General features: G+C 41.0%; 1 protein-coding gene and 2 long non-coding RNA genes across 6 annotated transcripts in view; 2 read left to right on the top strand and 1 right to left on the bottom strand.

Annotated features, from left to right (window-relative positions):
• Positions 1-13950, top strand: part of RAPGEF4 (Rap guanine nucleotide exchange factor 4) — a 375319-nt gene that overhangs the window by 155626 nt on the left and 205743 nt on the right. The window lies entirely within an intron of this gene.
• Positions 1-13950, bottom strand: part of LOC107522757 (uncharacterized) — a 72535-nt gene that overhangs the window by 4274 nt on the left and 54311 nt on the right. For all 4 annotated transcript variants that reach the window (XR_009545929.1, XR_009545927.1, XR_001601609.2 and 1 more), the window contains 3 exons: positions 8213-8539; positions 6894-7007; positions 2379-2654 (listed from right to left, as the gene is read on the bottom strand). This is a non-coding gene — a long non-coding RNA (uncharacterized LOC107522757). The remainder of the gene's footprint in view (positions 1-2378; positions 2655-6893; positions 7008-8212; positions 8540-13950) is intronic.
• LOC132534247 (uncharacterized) overlaps positions 1-13950 on the top strand; it is a 51054-nt gene that overhangs the window by 29874 nt on the left and 7230 nt on the right. The gene's annotated exons all lie outside the window — the stretch shown is intronic.

The following is a 13950-nucleotide window of genomic DNA, read 5'->3' as shown; positions in this document are numbered from 1 at the left end:
TAAAGCCCATCTCACTCAGGCTTGTTTTGTCTGTGCACAGTTCAGACTGCCCGAGACACATTTATTGAATGCCCATCACTTGGGTGCATTAGTCAAATGCAATTGATTCTTCTGGTATACCTCAGCTCAGTTAGGGTAAAAGGGCTCATTGATCAAAAGTGCTACTTTAGAAAACAGAGTGTAAGTTATTAAATACAAAGTTCCATAATCTTTTTCACAGTGAATACAGTGTGTTTGTGATTGAGTCTTTAATATTGCCAGACAAAAAAGAGATGGTTGATATTCAAAACTAGACACTCAGAGACTCCTTTCCAAGATTCATTCTATTTTCATCTTGTCTTGAAATATTTTCATGTTTCCTGCTGAAACCTTGGTTCAGATGGATGCCACTATGTGTGTGCATACATGTACATTCAAGATGACAAAATAGAAAGAGAATATTTTAGTGAATAGCCTGTCAGCCAAGACATTTCAGCTGCCATCCACTCATTGCAGCCTTGGCAGATTCTTGAGACTATTTTATATAAACAGTCAGATCCATCCAAGTCCTTCTTTGCTGCTTTCACTGCTGCCCTTGCTTTTTATTTTTACTTTATTTCTTGCCACCAGGGTTACTATTGAGGCGTGGTACCTACACAACTAATCTACCACTTCCACCACTTGTAGAGGTCACCCCCCCCCCTTTTTGTTATTTGATAGGATGGTTATAAATTGAAGGAGGGAGGGGTCTTGAGGGGAAGAGAGAAAAAGAGATAACTGAAGGCTTGCTTCACTACTTGTGAAGCTTCACCCCTACAGGCTTGAACTCTGGTCCTCATGCATAGTAATGTGTGAGATTAACTGGATGTACCAGCACCTACCCCCCTCTTTTCTTATCTGACAACAATTCAATCAGTACAAACTAAAATATGCATAAATGCAATTGTAGGATGAAGTTGTTAAACAGTTTAAAGTCTAATCTAAGATCTTAACAATCAACTGTTCCCAACTATGCCTTCCTTTTTTTTTTGCTTCCTCACTGCTACTCCCAAGCCCATTTTGCTGGGCTATGACACCAGCCAGACCCAACCCTCTCATAAACCCTCTCATAAACTTCTTAGATAAAAGATCCCCTCCTATCCTATGGTTTTGTTAATGTCTCCTTTCTTAAATAAATAAGTAAATAAATAAATTAATTAATTTTAAAAAAAGATCTCTGCTTTTACCTCTGCTGTCTGAATCCCAGGAATTGCCCAGCCAGCTGCTGGTCTGCAGACCCTTCTTAGCTCCTAAGGGTGTAAGAGATGAGGGGCTTCTGCCTTGAGAGAGCAGTAATCCTCCTAGTTGTTCAAAGAAGAAATCATGTGAAGTGAGATAAGCCAGAAAGAGCAGGATGGATATGGGATGATCGCACTCATGGACAGAAGTTGAGAAAGAATAACAGAAAGGGGAAAGCAAAGTAGAACTTGTACTGGGTTTGGTGTGGTGCACTTAAGTAAAGGACTTGGGGTGTTTCTGGTTCTGGTGCATGATGGTGGAGGACCTAGGCTGGAGTGGAGAGAGGGGGGGCTGAAAGTGGTTTGCAGAAAAATGAGAAATTTTGCACATGTATTGAAAACTGTGTTTACTATAACCTAGTAGTCCTATCAAGAAAAAAGATAGTATTAACAAAAAGGAAATAGAAGATGTCCCAGGTTCAGGCCCTAACACCACCATAAGCCACAGCTGAGTAGTGGATTTTCTCTTTGTATCTTTCTCATTAAAATAAAGTAAGTAAAAGTATTTAAATAAGTAAACAAATAAAATCTTTAAAAATAAAAATAGAAAAGATAATATACTAAATTGTCACACAGTGACAAGAAGTCTCAGGTTGTTTCCACAAATTAAAAAAAAAAAAGCTTCTGCTTTTAGTCCTCAAATCTGGTATTTTAGTATTACTATTCCCATTAAAAATACCCATGAAAAAACCTAGAAGCAAGCCAGGTGTCCAACAACAGAAGAGTGGCTGAGCAAGTTGTGGTATATATACACAATGGAATACTACTCAGCTATTAAAAATGGTGACTTCACCATTTTCAGCCCATCTTGGATGGAGCTTTAAGCAAACGTGTTAAGTGAGATAAGTCAGAATGAGAAGGATGAATATAGGATGAAGTTGAAAACAAGATCAGAGGGAAAATACTAATCAGAACTTGGACTGGAGTTGGTATATTGCACCAAAGTAAAAGACTGAGATGGGAGGGAGGGTTCAGGTCCTGGATCATGATGGCAGAGGAGGACCTAATGGGGGGTTGTATTGTTATGTGGAAAACTGGGAAATGTTATGCACATAATAACTATTATATTTACTGTCGACTATAAAACAGTAATCCCCCAATAAAGAAATTTTGAAAAAATACGAGAATGTGAAAAGTAAAGATGGTGCTGCATTTCAAATGTACTCGATGTTTTCAACAAGAGGTCGTCCTCACCACTTTTTGTTCCATTGTTTTAAGATGATTCTGAAGAATAGAAGCACACAGACAAAGAAACTCTGCCTGGGACCCCTCTGTGACTCAGCCAGAGTTACTCATTTGCTGTGCTTTGAGTAGGCTTTGGATCTGTGAGAATAAATTACTGCACTTCTTGCTCTTTGCATTAGAACTGCTCTTCAAATGTGTTGATTCTGTACCCACCTTGTGTGAAAAACAAAGCAAAAGTAAGGTCAGAGAGGAAGAAATGTAGAGCTGGAGATGGAGAAGTTTTATTGGGTTTACTTTTCTTTCGCCATTTCTTGTATAGATCCTTCTCTCCCATCCTCCTTTTCTGTAGACGAAGTTTTTCCCCTCCATCAATTTCTTTGTTCCTTTTTCCACCAGAGTGACTTAGATGGTACTAACTGATATATACCTAGTGTGGAGAAGCCTTCAAGGAAACAGTTATCTTCATGCCCTGTTTGTTGGGAGGGGCGGTTTCTATACAAGTTTATAACACACCATTTGAGACACATTTTGTATTTGCAGATATATATGTTCTGGAAATACTTGCATATATTCACAAAGGTTTATGTGTGAGGGTCTTTTTTCAGTGTTGTTTGTAATAATCAATCATCAGGAAAGTCATAAATACCCACTGGTAGAGGACTGATTAAATAACTTACAATTCATACGTAACTCAAAATATTATGGCACTATTTTGAAAACTAAGGAAGTCTAGATATAGTGATCTAGAAATAACACCATGTCATACTATTAATTCAAAAACAGGGAGATTTGGGCCAATACATATTTCTATAATACATAAGCAATAATATATAACATATTATTTTTTAAATGAACCTGAAGTCATAGACCTGTATAAGTACCTCTTATATAAGTAAATGTGTAGCTAGAGTTCTGGAATAACACATATCTAACTATCAACCATGGAGATAAGAGAGGAATTGTGATGAAGGGATGAAATGGATTACATCTTTTTCTTCTGCTTTAATTATCATCACCTGCCCCTTTGGAGAGATTTAATTTATTTGACAAACGAGAGAAAACTGGAGCATCAATGTAGTGCTAGGGCCCGCTACATGCAAGTTTTGTGTTGTTACCACTGAACACACTTCCAGCTGTTCTTTTTCAGGATGTATTGTTTGTATCCTTCGTTTCGCATAAATGAAAATAGAACAGTTGCAACTGAGTTTTCTGGGAAAAACATACTGAATTGTTTCCCAAAGAGATTATTCAGGAAACCAAAGGTGGGTGTAATGGAAGTTTTCCACTCTGTATTTTGGTAGCGGTTGCTCTTTTTATATAATGAAGCAGGAGAGTCTTTTTTTATCCCACACCCTTTCAGAAAACATACCTGCATAACTCACAGATAAGGTGACCGTATTACATAGCCATCCTAGGAAGCCACTTTTCTACCAACTGAAGAAAGTGGAAAAATGACATGCCCACTTTCTGACAGGAGCCAAGAGTGGGCCATTACTCAGGCCTCAATGTCCTTCTCCCTTCCCTGCCACACCTAGAGTTTTGGAGAATTTGGAACTCAGGGAAGCTTAGAGATGATGACTGCTGGTCTCATTCACATTTTTTAAAAATCTTTATTTATTGAATATATAGAAACAGCCAGAAATCCAGAGTGAAATATAGAGAAGGAGAGACAGAGACACCTGAAGCACTGCTTCACCATTCATAAGCTTTCCCCTGCAGGTGAGGACCAGGGGCTCGAACTTGAGAGATCTTGTGCATTGTAACATGTGCACTCAACCAGGTGTGCCACCACCCTGCCCCCTCATTTGCATTTACCTTCAATAAAAAAGTGTACAGTAGTTGATTGCCTGTATGTCAGCACCATCTTTATCCTGTTAGTTGCTTCAAGCAGAACTGTGTTTTTGTCATCTGTGTATCCCTGGAACCAGTATAGGGACCAACACACAGTTGATGCTCAAATAATAGTCTGAGAGTTGTCAAGATAGTTCACCTGGGAGCTGTTTGCTTTGCTGTGCATCAACCCAGGTTTGAACTCAACTCCCACTGTCCTGGGGGAAGGTTCAATGCTGTAGTATCTTTTATCTCTTTCCTTCGGTCGCTGTTTCTATCTATGTCTCTGTCTTTCTTTCTGAGAAATTTGGTCTGCAGCAGTGAAGCCCCAGGAATTATGGGGGGCGGGGGTGGGGAGAGAAGCTCTGTTGAATGAATGATACAAAATCCATATTCCAAATCCTTAGTTGATAGAAGAATTTTTAAAAACTGGGTTTGGCTGTGAGAAGGTCCCAGCTGCACAACAGTTAAAAATGGTTCAGTTAAATTTTAGCTATATGCCTGATAGGTTTATTACTTGACTTTGGTGTGAATAGCCTGTGATCAGCTTCTGTGACTTCTGCTTACTAGCTGGTACCTAACTTTTGTGTGCTTCCATATTTCTTCACCTGTAAAATTGAGACACCAGATCTCACACCCATGTGCAACTTAATTTTTGGCAAGGGGGCCTAAAATATGAAATAGGGGTACTAAATTAAAATATGCAGATGAGTTAAATTGAACAACTACACAAAATATCAACTTTAGTGAATCAAAGACATAGACATTAGACAAGAAGCTATCACATATATAGAAGAAAACACCTCCCAATCTATGCTTTGGAAATGTCATAATCTAGGATTTGGGAAGTCCAACTGCAAGGGAAACAAGAAACAAAGATAAACCAATGGGACTATATCAAACTGAAAACTTACAACACATCAAAGAGACCCGTCATCAAAACAGAAGAGCATCCTCTAGGAGAAGATCTTTACATACATCAGATAAAGGGCAAATAACCAACTACATAAAGAGCTCATTAAACTCATTAAAAACATTAAAAATAAGATTAGGATATGGACAGAATCTTCACCAACGAAAACAGCCAGAGGACCAACAAACATATAATAAAATGCTCAAAGTCACTGATAACCAGAGAAATGCAAATACAAACAACAATGAGATCCCACCTTATACCTGTGAGAATGTTATCCATTATTAGAAAGGACAGAAACAACAATGCTGGTAAGGATGGGGGTGTGGGGAATGGAACCCTTCTACACTGCTGCTGGGAATTTAAATTGTTCCAACACCTGTGGAAAACTGTAGAGATCATCAGTACAATAGAAATGGCCCTACCCTACTGTGTTCAGGAAGGTGTTGCAGTGGATACAGCGTTGGACTCTCAAGCACAAAGTCCTGAGTTCAGCCTCCCTCTGGCAGCACGTGTACCAGAGTGATGTCTGGTTCTTTCTCTCCTCCTATCTTTCTCATAAGTAAGTAAGTAAGTAAATAAATAAATAAATAAATAAATAAATAAATAAAATGGACCTACTGTATGACCCAGAAATTTCTCTCCTGAGGATTTACCCAAAGGAAACTAAAACACCTGTCCAGAGTCTCTGTATACCTATATTCATAGAAGCATAATTTGTAATAGCCCAAACTTAGAAGCAACCCAGATATCTGAAGACAGATGAATGGCTAAGAAAGTTGTGGGTTTATATACATGATGGGATACTGTTCTGCTGTTTAAAATGATGAGGTCATCTCTTTTGCCTTATCTTGGATGGAATGTGAAGGAATCATGCTGAATGAGATAAGCTTAAAAAAAGGGGGGGTGGCAGATGATCTAGATGATCTTGCAGATAGGTGGAGTTTTTTTAAAAAAACAAGGACAAAAAAGGGAAAATAAAGCAAAACTTGGGGGGTCAGGCGGTGGCGCAGTGGGTTAAGCGCACGTGGCACAAAGCGCAAGGACCGGCGTTAAGGATCCCGGTTCGAGCCCCCGGCTCCCCACCTGCAGGGGAATCGCTTCACAGGCGGTGAAGCAGGTCTGCAGGTGTTTATCTTTCTCTCCCCCTCTCTGTCTTCCCCTCCTCTCTCCATTTTCTCTGTCCTAGCCAACAGCGAACAACATCAATGATGGTAATAATAATGACCACAATGAGGCTACAACAACAAGGGCAACAAAAGGGGGAAAATGGCCTCCAGGAGCGGTGGATTCATGGTGCAGGCATCGAGCCCAGCAATAACCCTGGAGGGAAAAAAAAATAGCAAAACTTGGACTGGGTATGGTGTATTTTAGAAAACCAAAAAATTCTGGGGAAGGAACAAGGGAGGGGATGAAGAAGGTGTTGACGTCCTGGTACATGATGGTGGAAAAAGGGGTGTTTGGCTGACACTTATCATAAGGAAATAAGAAATCATACTCATATGTCAACAATGGTATTAGACCCTTAACCTCCCACCAATAAAATGAAACACATATATAGCTATTTTGACAATCATATTTCTTATACAAGTTCTAAAATGTATAGAATATGGTTCTGAAAAAAAGTATAGCATTAACAGTAATAAATAATAGTTTATTTTTCTTTCTTTTTTTAAATTGAGATACCAGGACCAGTGAAAATAGCTCACCTGAATTGTTTTCCTGCTTAGCCATGCATGTACACCGGGTTCTAACCAAATCCTCAGCTCACTAGAGGAAGCTTCAGTACTGTGGTGTCATTCTACCTCTTGATATCTGTTTCTCTGTATATGAAAAATTTAGCCTGGAGTGGTGATGAGATATATATATATATATATATATATATATATATATATATATATACACACACATATATATATATATATATATATATGTCAGTCATACATATATATATGACTGAGATAACAAAATTACCTCATAGTATGGTTGTTAGAATAAGACAAGGTGAAATTGAGAGGGAAGGGGAGATAATGAGGGAGAAGGATAGACAACTGCAACCAAACATGCCCATCCCAAAAGATTTGTGTGTACCTGTGTTTAGAACAGCACAATTTGTAATAGCCAGAACCTAAGTGTCCAACAGCAGAAGAGTGGCTGAGTAAGTTGTGGTCTATATGCACAATGGAATAGTACCCAGCTACTTAAAATGGTGAGTTCACCTTCTTTGCCTCATCTTGGATGGAGCTTGAAGGAATCATGTTAAGTGAGATAAGTCAGAAACAAAAGGATGAATATGGGATGGTCTCACTCACGGACAGAAGTTGAAAAACAAGATCAGAACTTGGACTAGAGTTGGTGTATTGCACCAAAGTAAAAGACTCTGGGGTGCGGATGGGGTGGGGGAGGGTTCAGGTCCGAGAACACGATGGCAGAGGGGGACCTAGTACGGATTGAACTGTTCTGTGGAAAACTGGGAAATGTTATGCAGGTACAGACTATTGTATTTTACTGTTGACTGTAAACCATTAATACCCCAATAAAGAAATTAAAAAAACAAGATAGACACCTACAGACCTGGTTCGCAGCTTGTGACGGATTCCCTCCATACAGGTGGGGAGCCAGGGAATCAAACCCAGATCCCTCTTTATCTCCCCCTTTTCTCTCAGTTTATCTGTCTTATTCAACAAAACGGAGGGGAAAAAAGGCCGATAGGAGCATTGGATTTAAGGTGCTGCCACTGAGCCCCTGCGATAACCCTGGAGTTAAAGAAGTATTGTGAAACTGCTGTCCGGTGGACTATAAAGGAGGCGGGGGACAAGTCGTGAACAAAGCCACACTTTGACTTCAGAGGGCTGGGAAGTGGAGGAGAAATCCCTTTTCCTAGCAGTTTTTGCCAATGAGTTCTTACACAATAGTCCATGAGGAAGTGTTAAAACATATATTGTTTGTTCATGGATTTTAATAGTTATTAATAATTAAGTAGACAGCACTTTTGAAAAATCCACATTGAATTTTTCAAATTACTTACATTTATTTTCAGACTAGCTTTCTGCCCTGTTGTGCACAGTGTGGAGTGCTTAGAGACTATTTAGCTAATGTTCTTTTCCTCTATTTTTGAATGTGTTGCAGCTGATTGTCTCTTTCTCCCCCCTTCTCCTATTCACGTCCTAATCTCTTTAAAGCTTTCCACGTGAGATGAATTCCTTCTTGAAGTCTGTTGTCTCTGGGGCTGCCTGGATGCTTTTGAGTATGGACCCAATTTTGCCTTCATTATGTAGTTAATGGGCCCCTCTCAGGGTCTGCTTAACTGCTGTTTAATGGAGTCCAGGAACTCTAGAGAGATGGCCAAGGCTATCTGGAAAAAAAAAAGTTTAGTTTCAGATGCACACACACACAGACACACACACATACATCACTATAACAGGCTGAATGATCTGACAGAGCTGAAATAGCTCAACTGACAGAACTCAGGACTCGTATGCCTGAGGCTCCCAGTTTGATCTTTGTGTTTTTTTCTTATATTTATTTATTTATTTATTCCCTTTTGTTGCCCTTGTTGTTTTATTGTAGTTATTCTTGTCGTCGTCATTCTTGGATAGGACGGAGAGAAATGGAAAGAGGGGGGGACGACAGAGAGAGAGAAAGGTAGACACCTATAGACCTGCTTCACCGATTGTGAAGCGACTCCCCTGCAGGTGGGGAGCCGGAAGCTCTAACCGGGATCTTTACGTTGGCCTTTGAACTTTGTGCCACGTGCATTGAACCCACTGTGCTACCGCCGAACCCCCATAAATTTTTTTTTTAATGAGATGGACCATAAGGAGGATAGAGATGACTATGCATTATGAGAGGAGAATATGAAATGAAGGTCCGTGTTTACAGTTAGGCTCTGTGAGTCATAGCGGTGTGGGGCCCAAGGAACCATGCAGGTCATTTCATGGCTGAGATTCACTTTCTTCACTGTTAATCTGAGGCTATCTGTCCTGAGTCTATATTGTAAAGCTGAGTAAAGTCTGACTGAGGTACACCTGTGGAAGTGCTTTACAAATTATGAGGTATTAGTAGACATTCTCATCGTAGTTATCGTCACCTTCATTGTAACTATTGTTCAGAAAGCCTGTGTCAGATGCAGGAACTATGAAGTGCTTGGAACACCTGCCCATTTTCATACTTTCGGTGATGAGTCAAATTGCTGCACTTATTGATGTTATACATCATTAAGTTTTAATCCTATCAACTTGTGCTCCATCTCCAGATGTGAAAGGAGAGAATGGGTTAAGGGAACAAATGACCAAGCGTGATAATGAGAAAATAGAGCCAGGCTAGTTTCAGTGGGTGTAAGTAGTGTGTTTAAAATAGAAGCAGATCCAACTTGAGGACATGCCTTTTCTACCCAGATTGTTGTTGTTTTTGCCTCCAGGGTCATTGCTGGGGCTCGGTGCCTGCACTATGAATCCACTGCTCCTGGGGGCCATTTTCCCCATTTTGTTACCCTGTTGTCATTGCTGTTGTTGGATAGGACAGAGAGAAATGGAGAGAGGAGGGGAAGACAGAGAGGGGAAGAGAAAGAGAGACACCTGCAGACCTGCTTCACCACCTGTGAAGCGACCCCCCTATGCACTTAACCCATTGCGTTACCACCCGATCCCCCCCGAAAATTTTTAAAAATTATATCAAGAAATAAATGAAAACTCTTTTTATTTGTTTTTGCTAACAGTGTTATTGCTGGAGCTTGATGCCTGCATGAATCTTCTGTTCCAAGTGGTGGTGGTTGTTGCTGGTGATGGTGGTGTTGGTGTGTGTGTGTGTGTGTGTGTGTGTGTGTGTGTTTTACTGTGAAAGTTCATTTGCCTAACCATTATCCTAACTCCCTTGCCTGTCTTTTCTCTTTTCTCTCTCTCTCTCTTTAGAGGATGAGAGACAGGGAGAAATATTATAGAAAAGGAGAGAGAGACAAATAGGAGAGACTTTGACCTCTCATGAAGTCTCTGCCCTGTAAGTGAGGACCATAGGCTTGAAAGCAGGTCTTCATACATGTTAGCATATGTTCTCTACTGGGTGAACCACCACACAGCCCTTGAATAAAGTCTTTTTTTTTTTTTTGCCTCCAGTGTTATCACTGGGGCTCAGTGCCTGCACTACGAACCCATTGCTCCTGGAGGCTATTTTTCCCATTTTGTTGCCCTTGTTGTTGTTATTGTTGTCATTGCTGTTATTGGATAGAATATAGATAAATCAAGAGAGGAGGGGAGACAGAGAGGGGGAGAGAGAGACACCTGCAGATCTGCTTCACCGCCTGTGAAGCGGACCCCCCCATAGGTGGGAAGTGGGGTCTTAAACCTGGATCCTCACGCAGGTCCTTGAGCTTCACACCATGTACACTTAACCCACTGCACTACTGCCGGGTCCCCGAATAAAGTCTTTTGAAGGAAGAGCCAGATTACTAGTTAAGCATAAGACAGAAGAAGGGAAAAGGGCTTGACATTAAGAGCAAGATTATTGGGCCAATGCCTGGTGAAGTTTTCACCTAGAATGTTTTCCATTCTCCAGGGTCATGTTTTGAGAAAAGGTGAGTTTGATTGGAAGGTGACTCCACTTAGCACTGTCTGAGAGAGCACTTAAGCCTCAGTGTCAGCTCAAGGGTGCCTTTCAGGACCACAGAACACAACCCAAATCTAACTTAAGGCAGCGTGAGAATGAGATAACCAAATACGGTGTGGAAAATGCAAGAGTAGCAAGCCCTTGTTTAATTTTTATTTAGGCTAAAGAAAAAGAACAAGCCTTGTATAAGATTCTTTTTTGAGTAGGGAAGAAGAATATAGATATTTGGTGAAATAATTGCATTCATTGAGGTGGGATAGCAGCTGTGGTACCAGACCCATTTTTGTCTTTCATTGATTAGACTTCTAGTAACTAAACTACCACCACAGCAATTTTGCTGCAACAGTGACCTGTGATCACAGTGTTTAAATCCCGCTTTACCCACGTAACTCCACCCCAGGACCAGGGAGCCAGCAGTGATTTGTTAAAATGTATGAAGCTGTCCCATGCTGTGAGGCCACTCCAGCAGTGGTAGCTCCAAATTGGAAGCCATGAGAATGGTTTGAAATATCTTACTGTCCTATACAAGACCACAATCTCATGTTGACCCTGGACTATAATTTGGAGAACCAGCTCTTTTATCCTCCACTTGCAGCAGGGAAGTAGATTGGTTAGAAAACCTGTGTTTGCACTCAGTTGATAGTATACATGTGTTGGGGTCTCCATACCTATCTTGGATGAATATTTATGTCAGTACTGAGTTTGCTCATCTGAGATCACTTCTGGTGTTCTTATGTCATCATGTTCTTCCTCCCTGTCACTTTTCTTCCTCTCTCTTTTCCTTTGTACCAGAGCACCAGTTAGCTCGAGTTATTATTGGTGGTGCCAAAGGTCAAATCTGGGCTTCTCAAATTAAGTCCTATGCGCTAAGGCTATATTCCCTCTCCTGACCCAGGAAGCTACTTCCTTAATCATGCTTTCTCTTGCTGGAGATCCAAAAAATGTCTCCTTACCCCATCATTTTTTTTTTCAGGTGGTGAGGGAGTTGAACCCAGAACTTTATGCTTATAAGACATTCTTTCTACCTGCAGAACTACTTCCTAGGCCCTAAGAAAGTGTTTCCCATTCAAGGTGTTTGCATTTGAACTATGCCTGATTCCCTTTTTTCTTTGTTCTTTCTTTCTCTTTTCTTTTCTTTTTTTTTTTTTACCAGAGCATTGTTCAGCTCTGGCTTATGGTGGTACGGGGGATGCCTGACTCACTTTCACATATTCTAGAAGCATAGCTAGAAAATACATCTGGGCTGGTGTTCAGCTGGTCTGCGTCTGGAAGCCTGAGATTGTGGGAGGCAATCCATTCTGAATGATGAATGCTTTTACGGTTTCAGGTTTCAGTTAACTATCTTGGACATGGCCCTCATGGTATGGGATAATTCTTGCCAAAGAAACATAACTCAGCTGAGCAGATTTGTCTTTGATGGTGGGGAATCACTTATTTAGGACATTGTGGCAGATTTTGAGAATCATTTGCACTTTTTCCTGATTTATCTGCTTTCTGACTAAGCTATAATGTGTAGCAAATACCCATGTCCCATGTCTGGATACAACTAAGTTTCAGGCCTTTCTGCCTGTACCTGGACTATTTCCCTCTTCAAGCACCTGCCTTTTACTTCTGTCTGCGGGTTGTCTTTGATGCCAGGAGATCTTTGTAACCAGCAAAAGTTACAAAACTCCAAACTTATCAGGGATGAGATACAACCAGCGCCAGCACTGGACAGGGGAGGGGTGGAGTTTGGTGGGAAAATAACCAAACTCCCTGTCTATCAGTTGGGCAACATGGAGTCTGTCCTACTCACTTCCTCAGTGGTTCCACAGCACAACAGAACCCGACTTGCCCACAGCAGAGATGCGTCCACTATTAGCTTTTCTCTCTTCCCTGTACCACTCTCCTCTCTTCCTTACCTGAAATAGCCTCTCCAAGACACTGTGAACACAAGACTTTCCTCAAGGTCTGCTTTCATTGACAGTCAAATGAACATAGAATTATTACTCGAGACTGCGAAAGATTCTAGGGGCCAGGCGATGGCACACCTGGTTAAGTGCATGCATTACAGTGTGCAAGGACCTGGGTTCAAGCCCTTGGTCCCCACCTGCAGGGGGAAGCTTCGCAAGTGGTGAAGTAAGGCTTCAGGTATCTCTCTGTCTCTCCTTGTATCCCTCTTCCACCTAAAGTCCTCTCTGTCCTATCAAATAAAATAAAGTTAAGAATACATTTTTAAAAAGGCTCTCAGACCTGAGCTTCTGAGGTCCCAGATTCAATCCCCAGCACCACCACAAGCCAGAGCTGAGCAGTGCTCCTATCTTTTTCTTCTGTATCTCTCTCACTAAAAAATAAATAAATAAAATACTTTAAAAAATTATTGCCTGTTCTGATCCTGTTTAGGTTCCCAGCTGGCCACTCTTCTTGGTCTACTAATACCTGAAAATCTACTGGGAGTGCAAACTTTCAAATTGTAAATGGTTTTCTCTCGATCTAAAGTAGAAATCAAGATCCCTGCTGCAGTTTAGCGCCCATGAGTTACCTGGTTGTTCTGCCCCTGGGCATCACATGAGCTTCCCACCACAGTGCCTTCTTTCTGGTCCTCAGTCCTTGCTTCCCCCTTCCCCACCTTAGTATGCTGTTCCTCAGTCTGGTTTGATCTTTCCCATACTCCTGTTTGTATACCAGCTTCTCACCCTCCACCACTCATGAGACTTCTTGGGACTTTGCAAATTAGTCTAATCCTCTAAGAGCCCTGTACTTTTCCTCCAAAGAACTTTGCATATTTGAAACCACTCCCCTTATTTTCAGCAGTGTATTTAATGTCTGCTTTCCTAGAGTAGGGACCTGCAGACTATCACAGTTTTATTGTATGTTAACCTTCAAGACCATGTCATTTGCTTACATTTACCTACATCTCCTTTTCTGCCATAGCCACAGAGTTGGGTATTTGCTGTAGAAACTATGACAAATGCTTTAAAGCTGATTACAACTATTACGGTTGCTGGGGAGACGGCCTAATTTAGCTTATGGTAAAGACTTTCATTCCTGAGGCTCCTTGATCACAAGTTCAATACCCTGTACCACCATAAACCAGACCTAAGCAGTACTCTGCTGGTGCATTCCCTCTCTCTCTCTCTCCCCCCCCCTCCCTCTGTCCCTCCCTCTCCCTCTCCCTCTCCCTCT

This window comes from Erinaceus europaeus, chromosome 18, assembly GCF_950295315.1.
Source record: "Erinaceus europaeus chromosome 18, mEriEur2.1, whole genome shotgun sequence".
NCBI lineage: Eukaryota > Metazoa > Chordata > Mammalia > Eulipotyphla > Erinaceidae > Erinaceus > Erinaceus europaeus.
This window is presented reverse-complemented; position numbering and strand designations above follow the sequence as displayed.